Genomic DNA, 13,269 nt, shown 5'->3' with positions numbered 1-13,269 from the left:
ACTGTGTACTGCAAACTTTATCAGAGTGGATTCTTTGAGGCCTGTGATAAAGTTGTCTTTCCATGGAGAAAACATGAATTTACTTTTGCCAGTTTCCTGACGTTTAACCTAGGTGCCTAGATCTAACCTTAGAGCTAGTTCTAGGGTTGGGGTGCCTGGGAATCCCTAAGCAATGGAAACCCAAGCTGTGAGGGCTGGCACATGACCACACAACTTCTCAGAGATACATATTTTTCTTTTTCCTTTTCTCTTTGCTCTGCCAGAAGTTAAGTCCTATTGATCCCTGGACTTGGGAAGGGGTAGTGTGCCCTTATTTTAAGGGTAGAGCATTTTCTGGTCCCAGGTTAATGTTGAAAAGGTCTCTTACTGGACTTCTCACCTTGGACGGGTCTAGAGTATTGGATTCTATCCTCTGTGTGTGGCCATTAAAACCAGTGTCTACACTTGTCTAGCACAGGGGCTTTGATGTTCAGGTGCACGGCTGGGGCCAGGAGGGAGCAAATCTTGGCCCTGCTCAGGGGCACTTGTGCTTACTTCTCTAGATTCTAGATTTTCCCTAGATTTTTTATCTGGTATTTCACTGTCTTCTAAACTCTCTGATGCATTTAAGAAGTTTGTATTTTACATGTATAATTTTATTTCAGTAGGAGGGTTGGTCCAACAACCTAGCAACGTAGCCTTTCCTAAGTCTTGCCCTTTCCTCTGTATATGGTGGTAGTGGCGGTTGAGAGGGGAGTAGGGGTCAGAATTGCTAGGCTGCTCCTACTGCTTTTTTTTTTTTTTTTTTTTTTCTGAGGCAGAGTCTTACTCTGTCCCCCAGGCTGGAGTGCAGTGGTGCGATCTTGGCTTACTGCAACCTCCACCTCCCGGGTTCAAGAGATTCTCGTGCCTCAGCCTCCCAAGTAGCTGATATTACAGGTACCCACCACCATGCCTGGCTAATTTTTGTATTTTTAGTACAAACGGGGTCTCACCATGTTGGCCAGGCTCCCGACCTCAGGTGATCCACCCGCCTCAAACTCCTGAAGTGCTTACCGGCGTGAGCCACCGCTCCAGGGCTCCTTCTTTTTTTCCCTGAACCTACCCTTACGTCTTTCTTAGCAGTATTCTCTTTTGCACATTTCGGGCAAAAGTTTTCTCTTTCAATTCAATTCCACCTGTTATTTTGTCTCTTGGGAATTCCTGATGATTTCAAAGACACTCCTGCTTGTTTCCAGAGTTAATGTGTTTTTGTTTTTTCCTCCCTAAATCTCTCAAGCATGGAAGCTGCAGGGTGTAAATCACTTTTTATCCAATCTTAGAATATTCTCTTCAATCCTGGCATTATAATCTTGGTTCCAAGTCTGAGGGAACAGGCTTAAAGAAGTCATAACAACCAGTTTTTTTTTTTTTACTATATTTTATTGGCTGATAAATTATATAAATAGGACTAGATGACTATAGTAAATAAATGGAAGAATCCAGTAAAATTAGAAAATCTACAAAAAACTGATGAAATATCACTGTTAGAGTTTATGTAATAATCATACTGCGAAAACAACTGGTTGAAAAGCAAATAGCTTGATCAATCACCTGGCTGTTTGTTCTATATGAAAGCAAACATATGTATATTACATTTAAAAATATTTGGATGATTGATTGAATTTTTAATTTTTCATCTGGCTGTTTAATAATATGCACAAACAGCCTGAGGCAAGTAAATATGATTGTGAGGAAAATACACAGCACGGTCCTTTGGAGAATTCAGACTTAGAATAACAGAGGTAATACAGAGTAAAAACCTTTGATTCCCACCAGAGAATTCAGGTCTTACTAAACTCTGTTCTTCAGAATTTTAAATATCTATAAATTTAGAATAATAAAAACATTTGAATGACCTACTCCACAGGTTTTAGGAATGTATTTTACAAAGTATAGCATTACATGTATGTTAATTACTATTTAATTTTACAAGTGTTTCTGAGCATCTACTAAATGTCAAGTTCTACAATGAGCTAAAGGAGATCTAAAAGGCAAGTACAACACCATCTCTGTAATCACGTAGTTAGCAATCTGCTAAGGGAGTTAAAAACTAACTCAATTATGAGACTCTGATGCAGAGGACAATAAAGGCACAATGTGCTACTTGGAAGGGGTTGGGAAAATTTTGTTTTGTTTTTTGTTTATAGAGACAGGGTCTTACTATATTGCCCAGGCTAGTCTTGAGCTCCTGAGCTCGAGATCCTCTTGCTTCTTGCTTCACCCTCCCAAAGTCCCAAAGTCCCAAAGTGCTGGGATTACAGGCATGAGCCACCAAGGGTTGTTTTTTTTCCTTTTTTTTGACAGAGTCTCACTCTGTTGCCAGGCTGGAGTATGGTGGCATGATCTCTGCTCACTACAACCTTCACCTCCCAGGTTCAAGCAATTCTTCTGCCTCAGCCCCCCGAATAGCTGGGATTACAGGTTCACGCCACCACACCAAGCTAATTTTGGTATTTTTAGTAGAGACGGGGTTTCTCCACATTGGCCAGGCTGGTCTCAATCTTCTGACCTCATGATCCACCGGCCTCGGCCTCCCAAAGTGCTAGGATTACAGGCATGAGCCACCGCGCTGGGTCTATTTTTTTTTTTTTTTTTAAGAGGAAGTAGAACTTGAGATAGACCTTAAAAGATGAACAAGATACTATACTTTAGATTTATGTCGATGATGGAGAAGAAGATTGGATGACAGTCCTTTCCTGTCGACAGACCGTCTGCAGAACAGCTTGAGAAAGACATGCAAGTGGGAGAGTTAGCTAGGTATACTGAGTAGCTAATAATAGTTTGAATTGGTTGAAATAAAATGCGTGTGTAGCTAAGACAAAATAGAAAGGAAGCTAGGATCTAATTATATAGGATTTTGACTACTGGACAAGATATTAGAACTTTATTCTATATAAAGTGGATGTCTCAGCAGGAGAACATAATGATTAGATTTGGAGTTGAGGAATATTATTTCTGGCAGTAGTGTATGTGGATAAGAGAAAAGCAAGTTAGAAGTGTATTAGTGTAGTTAAAAGACACTAAAATGAGATTTTCAATGGAGACAGTGAAAATGTATAGGTGGGGAAACCCCTGAGGATGTAGAATTGACAAGATTTGGTAAAAGAATAAGGGAATGAATAAATATAAAAGATTAGGAGATTCTGGTTCTAGATTTGGCTTTGCAGGATGACCCAGGGGAAGCAATTTCACCATGGTAGGCCTCAGTCTTATCATTAAAACACTGAATTAAACGATACTTAGGGGAATTAGAACTGTATAATCATGCAATTTGGAGTACTTGAGAACAAGGTGAGCAGGGAAGGATAGTTGAGGCCATTAACAAGAGAAAAAACACAGGAGGAAGTAACTTTGATAATAAATGTTGATTTAAGGAATCTGCATACATAGTTCATGATCATCATGTAGCTGGATATGCTGGTCTAGAGATTAGAAGGAGGGTCTGAGATATAGACACGTAAACAAATGTGTGGGGCTTAGGTGAGAGCATGAGAAGCATAAAATACAAAGAGCAAGAAAGCCAAGCACCGAGCCTTGGGCACAACATTTAAAAGGAGAACTGAGAAAAATAAGCCCATGAAAGAGTCTGAGATGGCTCTACAGAGGAAGAGGGAAAAAGAAGATGGAGAGTAATGTCACATGGTGCACAGAGGTTAGCAGAAAGAACAGCAAGAGGCCACTGGATTGGTAATCAATGAACTGTTGGCATTCTTTGAAAAGGCAGTTTCAATTGATGGGGGATAGATCTTGGGATCCATTAGGAGCAGGTAGAGGGCTATCACTGGCAGAGAGAATTCTTGGGATATACATAAAATGGGAGAGACTTATGAACCCTTATGTGCAAAAAAAAGTGGAGTCGGAATTGGGAAGAGTGATTCCTGTCAGACAAAAAGAACATGTCAGGGAGTTCCTCAGTAAAGCTGAGATAAAGCTGATGCATGAGCATTTACGGGTTCTGCAAGGGGGTCTGTTCACCTAGCTCTCCCCGGGCCGAAGCCTGTCCTCTCTCCAATAAGTGCTACCCTACTGAATAGATTCAAAGAGTAGTAGTAATTGTTTGATATAGAAAGCTTTTAAATCTATATACTAAAAATTACAAAACTTTGATGAAAGAAATTCAAGGAGGCATAAATAAATAAAAAGATGTCTTATATTCATGGATTGGAAAAACTAATATTGTAAAAATGTCCATATTACTCAAAGCAGTCTACAGATTCAGTATAATCTCCATCAAAATCCCAATGTCATTTTTCACAGAAATAGAAAAAAAAGCCATCAATTTTGTGTGAAACTACCAAAGACCCCAAACAGCCAAAACAAGCAAAAAGAACAAAGCTAGAGACATCACACAACTTGACTTCAAAATATATTACAAATCTATAGTAATCAAAACAGCATGATAATGGACTAAAAACAGACACATTGATCAACAGAACAGGATAGAGATCTCAGAAGTAAACTTGTGTATTTATGAATTGATTTTCAACAAAGGTGCCAAAACACATGATGAGGAAAGGACACTATCTTTAATAAATGGTGCTGGGAAAAATGTATGTCCACTGCAGAAGAATGAAATTGGACCCTTATCACACAAGGCATACAAAAATCAACTCAAAATGTATTAAAAACCTAAACACAATAGAATGACTCTATTATCGAAAAGACAAAAATTAACAAATGCTGGCAAGGTTGTGGAGAAAAGGGAACATTTAAACACTGCTGGTGGAAAGTGAATGGGTACTGCCATTATGGAAAGCAGTATAGAGGTTTCTCAAAAACCTAAAAATAGAATTACCATATGATCCATCAATCCTACTACTATTTATCCAAAGAAAAGGAAATCAGTATACTGAAGAGACACCTGTGCCCCCATGTCTATTGCAGCACTTTTCACAATAACCAGGATATGAAGTCAACTTAAATATTCATCAACAGATAAATGACCAAAAATACAAAAACATAAAATAAATATAAATATAAAAAATAAAAATATACACAATGAAATATTATTCAGTCATGAAAAAGAATGAAATTGCCAGGTGCAGTGGCTCACGCCTGAAATCCCAACACTTTGGGAGGTCAAGGCGAGTGGTTCACTTGAGGTCAGGAGTTTGAGACCAGCCTGGCCAACATGGCAAAACCCGGTCTCTACTAAGAATACAAAAATTAGCCAGGCATGATCTCGCATGCCTGTAATTCCAGCTACTGGTGAGGCTAAGGCACGAGAATCACTTGAATCCAGAAGGCAGAGGTTGCAGTGAGCTGCGATCATGCAACTGCTCTCCAGACCTGGGCAACAAAGTGAGACTTGTCTCAAAAAAAAAAAAAAAAAAAAAAAAAAAGAAAAGAGAAAGAAAAAAGAAAAAAAGAATGTAGTCATGTCATTTATGCAACATGGATGAGCCCAGAGGACATAATGTTAAGTGAAATGTCAGGCACAGAAAGACAAACGCCGCATTTTCTCACTCATATGTGGAAGCTGAAAGAATTGAGCTCATGTAAGTGATAGAGTAGAATTGTGGTTATTAGATAATAGGAAGGATGGAAAGAGAGGAGGATAGGGAGAAGCTGGTTAATTTATACAAAAATACAGCTAGATAGGAGAAATAAATTTTAGTGTTCTGTGGTACTGTAGGATAAATATGGTTAACGACTTATTGCATATTTTGGAAAATCTAGAAGATTTTGAATGTTTACAACACAAAGAAATAATAAATGTTTGAGGTGCTACGCTAATAACTCTGATTTGATCATTACACATTCTATATATGTACAAAGTATCACTCTGCATCGTTGATGAAGTTGATGCATGTTTATGTATCAACTAAAAACAAAAGAGAAAGTATTCGGAAGACATATATTCATGGCTGACAAAAATATAACTTTATTTTCCTGAAACTGGCACTTAATCTCTATGTTGGGTCACATATTGGCACAATGGAAGAAAATTTAATCTAGTTACTTACAAAAAAACCCAGTCACTTGTCATTTCAAAAAAAAATAAAAAAGACTTATACATAAGACCAGAAACTCTAAAACTACTAAAAGAAAAATAGAGGAAAAGCTTCACTGTATTGGCCTGGGTAGTAATTTCTGAAATATAACCCCAAAAAGCACAAGCAACAAAAGTGAAAATAGACAAACAGAATTTACAGCAAACTAAAAATCTGTACAGCAAAGAAAACAATTAACAGATTGAACAGACAACCCATGAATTGGGAGAAAATATTTGCAAACCATACATTTGACGAGGGACTAATATCTAAAATAGATAAGAAACTCAACTAAATAGGAAGAAAACAAACAACTTGATTAAAAAGTGGGCAAAAACCCTGAAGAGACATTTCTTGAAAGAAGACATACAAATGGCCAACAGATATATACAAATGGCCAACAGATATATGAGAAAATGTTCAATATCACTAATCATCAGGAAAATGCAAATTAAAATCACAATGAGGTATCACCTCACACTTGTTAGAAAAAAGATGAAAGATGATAAATGTTGGTGAGGATGTGGAGAAAAGGGAAATCTTTTTTGAGACAGAGTCTTGCTTTGTCACCCAGACTGGAGTGCAGTGGCGCGATCTCAGCCCACTGCAACCTCTGCCTCCTGGGTTCAAGCTATTCTCCTGCCTCAGGCTCCCAAGTAGCTGGGATTACAGGCATGTGCCCAGCTAATTTTTTTATTTTTAGTAGAGATAGGGTTTCACTATGTTGGCCAGGCTAGTCTTAAACTCCTCACCTCAGGTGATTTGCCCGCCTCGGCCTCCCAGAGTGCTGGGATTACAGGTGTGAGCCACCACACCTGGCCAGAGAAAAGGAAAATCTTATACACTGTGAGTGGGAGTATAAATTGGTACAGCCATTATGTCAAACAATATAGATAGTGATTCTTCAAAAAATAAACAAACAAAGAATTGGCATATGATCCAGCAATCCCCCTTCCAGGTGTATATCCAAAGGACTTGAAATCAGTATGTCAAAAAGATGTCTGCAGTCCCATGTTCATTACAGCATTATTTACAAGAGTCTAGATATGGAAACAGCCTAAGTGTCCATCAATGGATTAATGGATAAAGAAAATGTTGTATATATACACAATGAAATATTATTCACCCTTATAAAGAAGGAAATCATGCTATTTGCAACAACATGGATAAAACTGGAGTAGATTATACTAAATGAAATAAGCCAGGAAGTGACAGACAAATACTTCCTGATCTCACTTATATGTGGAATCTAAAGAGTTGAAACTCATAGAAATAGAGAGTAGAGGCTGGACCCGGTGGCTCACACTTGTAATCCCAGCACTTTGGGAGGCCAAGGCGGGTGGATCACCTGAGGTCAGAAGTTTGACAGCAGCCTCAGCAACATGGTGAAACCTCGTCTCTACTAAAAGTACAAAATTAGCCGGGCATGGTGTTGTGCACCTATAATCCCAGCTACTCGGGAGGCTGAGACAGGAGAATCACTTGAACTCAGGAGGCGGAGGTTGCAGTGAGCCAAGATCGTGCCATTGCACTCTAGCCTGGGCAACAAGAGCAAACCTCCATCTCAAAAAAAAAAAAAAAAAGAAAAAAAAAAAAGAAATAGAGAATAGAATGATGGTTACCAGAGGCTGGGGAGGGAGGCATGGGGAATGGGGAGAGGTTGGTCAAAGAGTACAGTTTCAATCAAATAGGAAGATAAGTTTTAGATATTGCACAGCATGGTGCCTATAGTTAATAATGTATTCTGTATTTCAAAATTACTAAAATAGTAGATTTCAAATGTTCTCACCACAAAAAATGGTACTTATATGAAGGGATGGATATGTTAATTAGCTTGACTTAATCATTGCCCAACATATACATATATCAAAACATCACATTGTGCCCCATAAATATGCAATTAATATTTGTCACTGAAAAAAATACAAAATCAGAAACCATTCAGATGAATCTAAGATACGAAGGTGTGAAAAATCCTTATAACTTTCAGGAAACTCACAAAGGAGAAATGTGCTTTCTTACTGACCCCTCACATAACACAGTTATCAAACTTCTCTCTTGCAATCATCAATCCTATCATAACACCTGGTCTCTCCTGCTTCTTTTCAAGGAGAGATGCTCCAGTTACTTGCAATGTATCTTTTCCCTGGTTAGAGGTACAACATAAAAGAATTTAATGAAAGCAAAGGTAATTTAGAAATCCTCAATTCCATAGGTTATTCAAAATAGCACTGGTAGAAGCAAGAACATTTCTGAAGCAGTAGGATATTTCCTGCTTGTACTACTTAGGCTCAGCTTCCTCTCCAACATGTCCAGGGCTTGGTCTTTATGTGGCCTCCTTCTGGACCAGACAGGTACCTAGACATGATTGTGAGGCAACTGCTTTCTGGCCTCTGGTTACTGTGAGACTGATGAGCTACGTGCCTCTTTCAACTGGGATAGAGAGCTGCTGGGTAGGTGGAGTGTGTCTGTGAGAGCTGCTGTTAACTTTTTGTTGTTTTACTTTGCTTTTCTAATCACAGAAGTGTATGATAAGAGTTACTACTAGAAAGAAATAGATGGGGCCAGCCATGGTGGCTCATGCCTGTAATCCCAGCATTTTGGGAGGTTGACGCAGGAGGATCGTTTGAGCTCAGAAGTTCAAGACCAGACTGGGCAACATAGCGAGATCCTATCTCTACAAAAAATATAGCCTGGCATGGTGGTGCATGCCTGTGGTCCCAGCTAGTTGGAAGGCTGAGGTGGGAGGAATGCTTGAGCCTGGGAAGTCGAGCCTATAGTAAGTTGTGATTATGCCACTGCACTCCAGCCTAGGAGACAGAATGAGACTCTGCCAAAAAAAAAAAAAGTATATTCTGAGACAGTAGCAAGTTCTATCATTGTAAATAAAAATTTTCAAAAAAGAAAAAATTGTTTCTAAGCGAGATCTAAATAAATAAACAAGAAAGAAAAGAAATAGATGGGAGACAGGAAACCTTGGACTCTGGATGATCTATAGCCAGAACTCCTGGCAGTGCCTTTTCTCTGCCTCAGTGATATATTTTACACTACCTTAAAGCAGCAGCAGGCTGGGCACGATGGCCCACACCTGTAATCCCAGCACTTCGGGAGGCTGAGGCGGGTGGATCATGAGGTCAAGAGATGGAGACCATCCTGGCCAACAGAGTGAAACCCTGTCTCTACTAAAAATACAAAAACTAGCTGGGTGTGGTGGTAAGCGCCTGTAGTCCCAGATACTCGGGAAGCTGAGGCAGGAGAATTGCTTGAACCTGGGAGGCGGAGGTTGCAGTGAGCTGAGTTCGCGCCACTGCACTCCAGTCTGGGTGACAGAGCCAGACTCCATCTCAGAGAGAGAAAAAAAAAAAAAAAAGCAGCAGCTAAGTTGATAGAGTGAAGAGAGAAAAAAACACATGACTAGTTTAACATAATTAGTTTTCCTTCCATTTTTCTAAGCCATATACTTTGGGATGGACTGTTCATTCCTCCCATCATTTTCAACTATTTTAACCTGAGGATTTACCAAAAGGGAAAAATCATCTCAGTAACTTTTTACGAAATTCCCTAGGTGCATGTAGAGTCAGGGACAATCGCATAGTTATGTCCTCCTCAATAATTTTATATAGGTAAAATAAAAATATAATGAGTATCAAGTGAAAAAATGAATAAAAAGGCAACATGCAAGCTTGCAAGGTGTATCTGAATGAAAAAGGATAGACCTGTCCGTTTTGCCTTGAGCAATAGGGTAGAGGGGCAAAGAGAGGAAAAATAAGTGAGGTCAAGGGCTAATTTGACATATGAATCTTAGGTCTTTTAGCACTAGCCTTTTTTTTTTTTTTTTTTTTTTTGAGACGGAGTCTTGCTCTGTCGCCCAGGCTGGAGTGCAGTGGCCGGATCTCAGCTCACTGCAAGCTCCGCCTCCCGGGTTTACGCCATTCTCCTGCCTCAGCCTCCCGAGTAGCTGGGACTACAGGCGACCGCCACCTCGCCCCGCTAGTTTTTTGTATTTTTTAGTAGAGACGGGGTTTCACCGTGTTAGGCAGGATGGTCTCGATCTCCTGACCTCGTGATCCGCCTGTCTCGGCCTCCCAAAGTGCTGGGATTACAGGCTTGAGCCACCGCGCCCGGCTGTTTTTGTTTTTCTTTGAGACAGAGTTTCACTCTTGTTGCCCAGGCTGGAGTACAATGGCACAATCTCGGCTCAGTGCAAACTCTGCCTCCTGGGTTCAAGCGATTCTCCTGCCTCAGCCTCTGGAGTAGCTGGGATTACAGGCATGCGCCACCATGCCCAGCTAATTTTGTACTTTTAGTAGAGACGGGGTTTCTCCATGTTGGTCACGGCTGGTCTCAAACTCCTGACCTCATGTGATCTGCCCGCCTTGGCCTCCCAAAGTGCTGATATTACAGGCGTGAGCCACTGTGCCCCGCCAGCACTAGCTTTTAAAAAACAACTGTTTTCTCTCCCACTAACTACTTTGCTGGTTCTCTATACATCCACAATTAATGAATGATCTATCGATAGCTAGAGTCTGACCCTGAACACTGCCACAATCCTGGAAGAACTCTGTATAATCATTATGTCTCTACTTTCTCTCTTCATGTTCACTTCTACCAATTGAAATCAGCTTCCTTTCTTTTCTTTTTTTTTTTTTTTGAGATGAAGTCTTGCTCTGTCACCCAGACTTGAGTGCAGTGGCACGACCTAAGCTCACTGCAACCTTCACCTCCTGGGTTTGTGTGATTCTCCTGCCTCAACCTCCTGAGTAGCTGAGATTACAGGTGCCCGCCACCACGCCTGGCTAATTTTTGTAAATTTAGTAGACACGCAGTTTCACCATGTTGGCCAGGCTGGTGTCGAATTCCTGACCTCAGGTGATCTGCTTGCCTCGGCCTCCCAAAGTACTGGGATTTCAGGCGTAAGCCACCACACCCAGCCTTGACATCAGGTTTCTGTTCATGCTTCTCTGCTGAAACTATCCTGGAAACAAAAATTCTCAAGCTATTAAATTTCATGGTCACTTGCTGACTCTAATTTCCCCATTCTCTCTGGCATTTGGCATTGTTGGCAATTCCCATGTTCTTAGCACTCTCTCACCTTGGACTTCTGTGATAATCTCTCTAGCGTTGATATTCATCAACTCTTCTCAGTTCCCACTGCTGTTGCTGTAGTTTAAGTCTTCATTGTTTCTTGTTTGGACCATTCAGTAATGTTCTACTAGTTACACTGTCACTAGAGTTACACAGTGACATCCAATCCTCTACTGCCAAAGTCTCTCTCTCTCTCTCTTTTTTCCTCCCTCTCCTCCCCTCTCCTCTTCTTTCCTTTTTTCTTTCTTTTTTGCTAAAGGGCATTGAATATTTGCTTTTTTTGCTATTAAATATTTTTTTGCTTTTCTTAGTTTTTAATTAATATGTAATAATCGTACATATTTATGGAGCACAGTGTGATATTTTGATACATATATACAATGTATAATGAACAAATCAGGGTAATTAGCATGTTTCTAACTTCAAATGTTTATCACATTTTTGTGTTTGGAACATTCAAAATCTGCTCTTCTAGCTATTTGATACAATAAATTGTGGTTAAATATAGTCCCACTATAGTGCTATAGAACCCTAGAACTTATTCCTCCTATTTAGCTATACTTTTGTATTTGTTTAACCAACCGTTGGATATCCCCTCTCCCCCAACCCTCACATCTAGTAGCTACTATTCTACTCTCAAAGTCATTTTTCTAAGGCATAATTCTATTCATGTTCTTCAAGGACTAAACCTGAAATGACTACCCATTCCTCCCAGGATAAAGCCCAAACTTCATAACCTGTCACACAAAGTCCCTGCCTACCACTCCAGCCTCATAAGTTGCTTCTTATATACTACACAACAGCAAACTGATACACTTATTTATAGACCATGCTTTTTCATTCCTCTGTGTCTTTGGTCCTTTTTTCTGGACTGAAATGTTCTTGCTCTCCCTTGCCTGCTTGGTGAATACTCACTAATCTTTCAAGATTTGGTCTATGCCATTTCCTTTGTGAAGCCTTTCTGACTGCTCCATACACCAGTAGAATTGACCTCTCCTTCATTCTGTGCCCTACAGTACTTCTGTTTTATTACCTGCAACACTTTACAATTTATTCATTAGTTATTTTGGTTTTTCTCTTCGAGACTCTAAGCTGCTCGAGGATATGGACTGTTCTTAGATATTCTTATATCCCCAATACTCCTAGTGTATAACCTTCATTAAAGATTTATTTTTTCCCTCTACAATTCAATGGCCTTTAGGATATTCACAAATTTGTGCAAACATCCCACAATCAGAGAACAATGTTCATGACCCCAAAAAGAAATCCCGTACCCCTAAGTCATCATCACCCCAATTCCCCCATACCTCCCAGGCCTAGGTAACTAGTAATGGACTTTCAGTCTCTGTATTTGCTTATTACGGACGTTTCATACCTAAGAAGTCATGTGATATGTGGCCATTTGTGTCTACCTTCTTTTGCTTACCATGTATTCAAGGTTATCCATATCATACTTTGTTTGTGGTTTTTGCTGAATATTCTGTTGTATGGATATATCACATTTTGTTGATCTGTTCATCAGTTGTTGGACTTTTGGGCTAGTTCCACTTTTTGTCTATTTATGAATAATGCTACCATTTATGTGTAAGTTTTTGTATGGAAATATGTTTTCAATTCTCTTGGATATATACCTAGGTATGGAACTATTAGATCATATAGTAACTTTATGTTTAACTTTTTGAGGAACTGCCAGTTTTTTGAAGCATTGCAACATTTTTAAAAAATTGAGGTGAAATCCACATAACATACAATTACCCCTTTTAAAGTGTGCAATTTAGTGCATTTAGTGCATTCATAGTGTTATACAGCCATCAAAATTTCATCATCCCGGAGGTACACTCTGTACGCATTAAGTAGTCACTCCTCTTTCTCCCCTCTGCCATCCCCTAACCCAGTAATCTGCTTTCTATCTTTATGAATTTGCCTATTTCAGGTATTTCATAGAATAAGAATCATACAATATGCAGCCTTTTGTGTCGCTTCTTTCATGTAGCACAACTGTTTTTGAGGTTCATCCAAATTGTAACACGTATCAGTACTTCATTTTTATGGCTGAGTAATATTCCGTTGTATGTATATTCCATTGTAAATACCACAATTTGTTTATTTACTCATTTGTTGGTCAATATTTGGGTTGTTTCCACCTTTAAGCTATAATGAATAATGCTTT

The 13,269-nt window shown here is 39.4% G+C and overlaps 1 protein-coding gene across 2 annotated transcripts in view; it reads right to left on the bottom strand.

Annotated features, from left to right (window-relative positions):
* The window catches only part of SEL1L2 (SEL1L2 adaptor subunit of ERAD E3 ligase), a 150,224-nt gene that overhangs the window by 133,104 nt on the left and 3,851 nt on the right, over positions 1–13,269 (bottom strand). The gene's annotated exons all lie outside the window — the stretch shown is intronic.

Source organism: Piliocolobus tephrosceles, chromosome 20 (assembly GCF_002776525.5).
Source record: "Piliocolobus tephrosceles isolate RC106 chromosome 20, ASM277652v3, whole genome shotgun sequence".
NCBI lineage: Eukaryota > Metazoa > Chordata > Mammalia > Primates > Cercopithecidae > Piliocolobus > Piliocolobus tephrosceles.
This window is presented reverse-complemented; position numbering and strand designations above follow the sequence as displayed.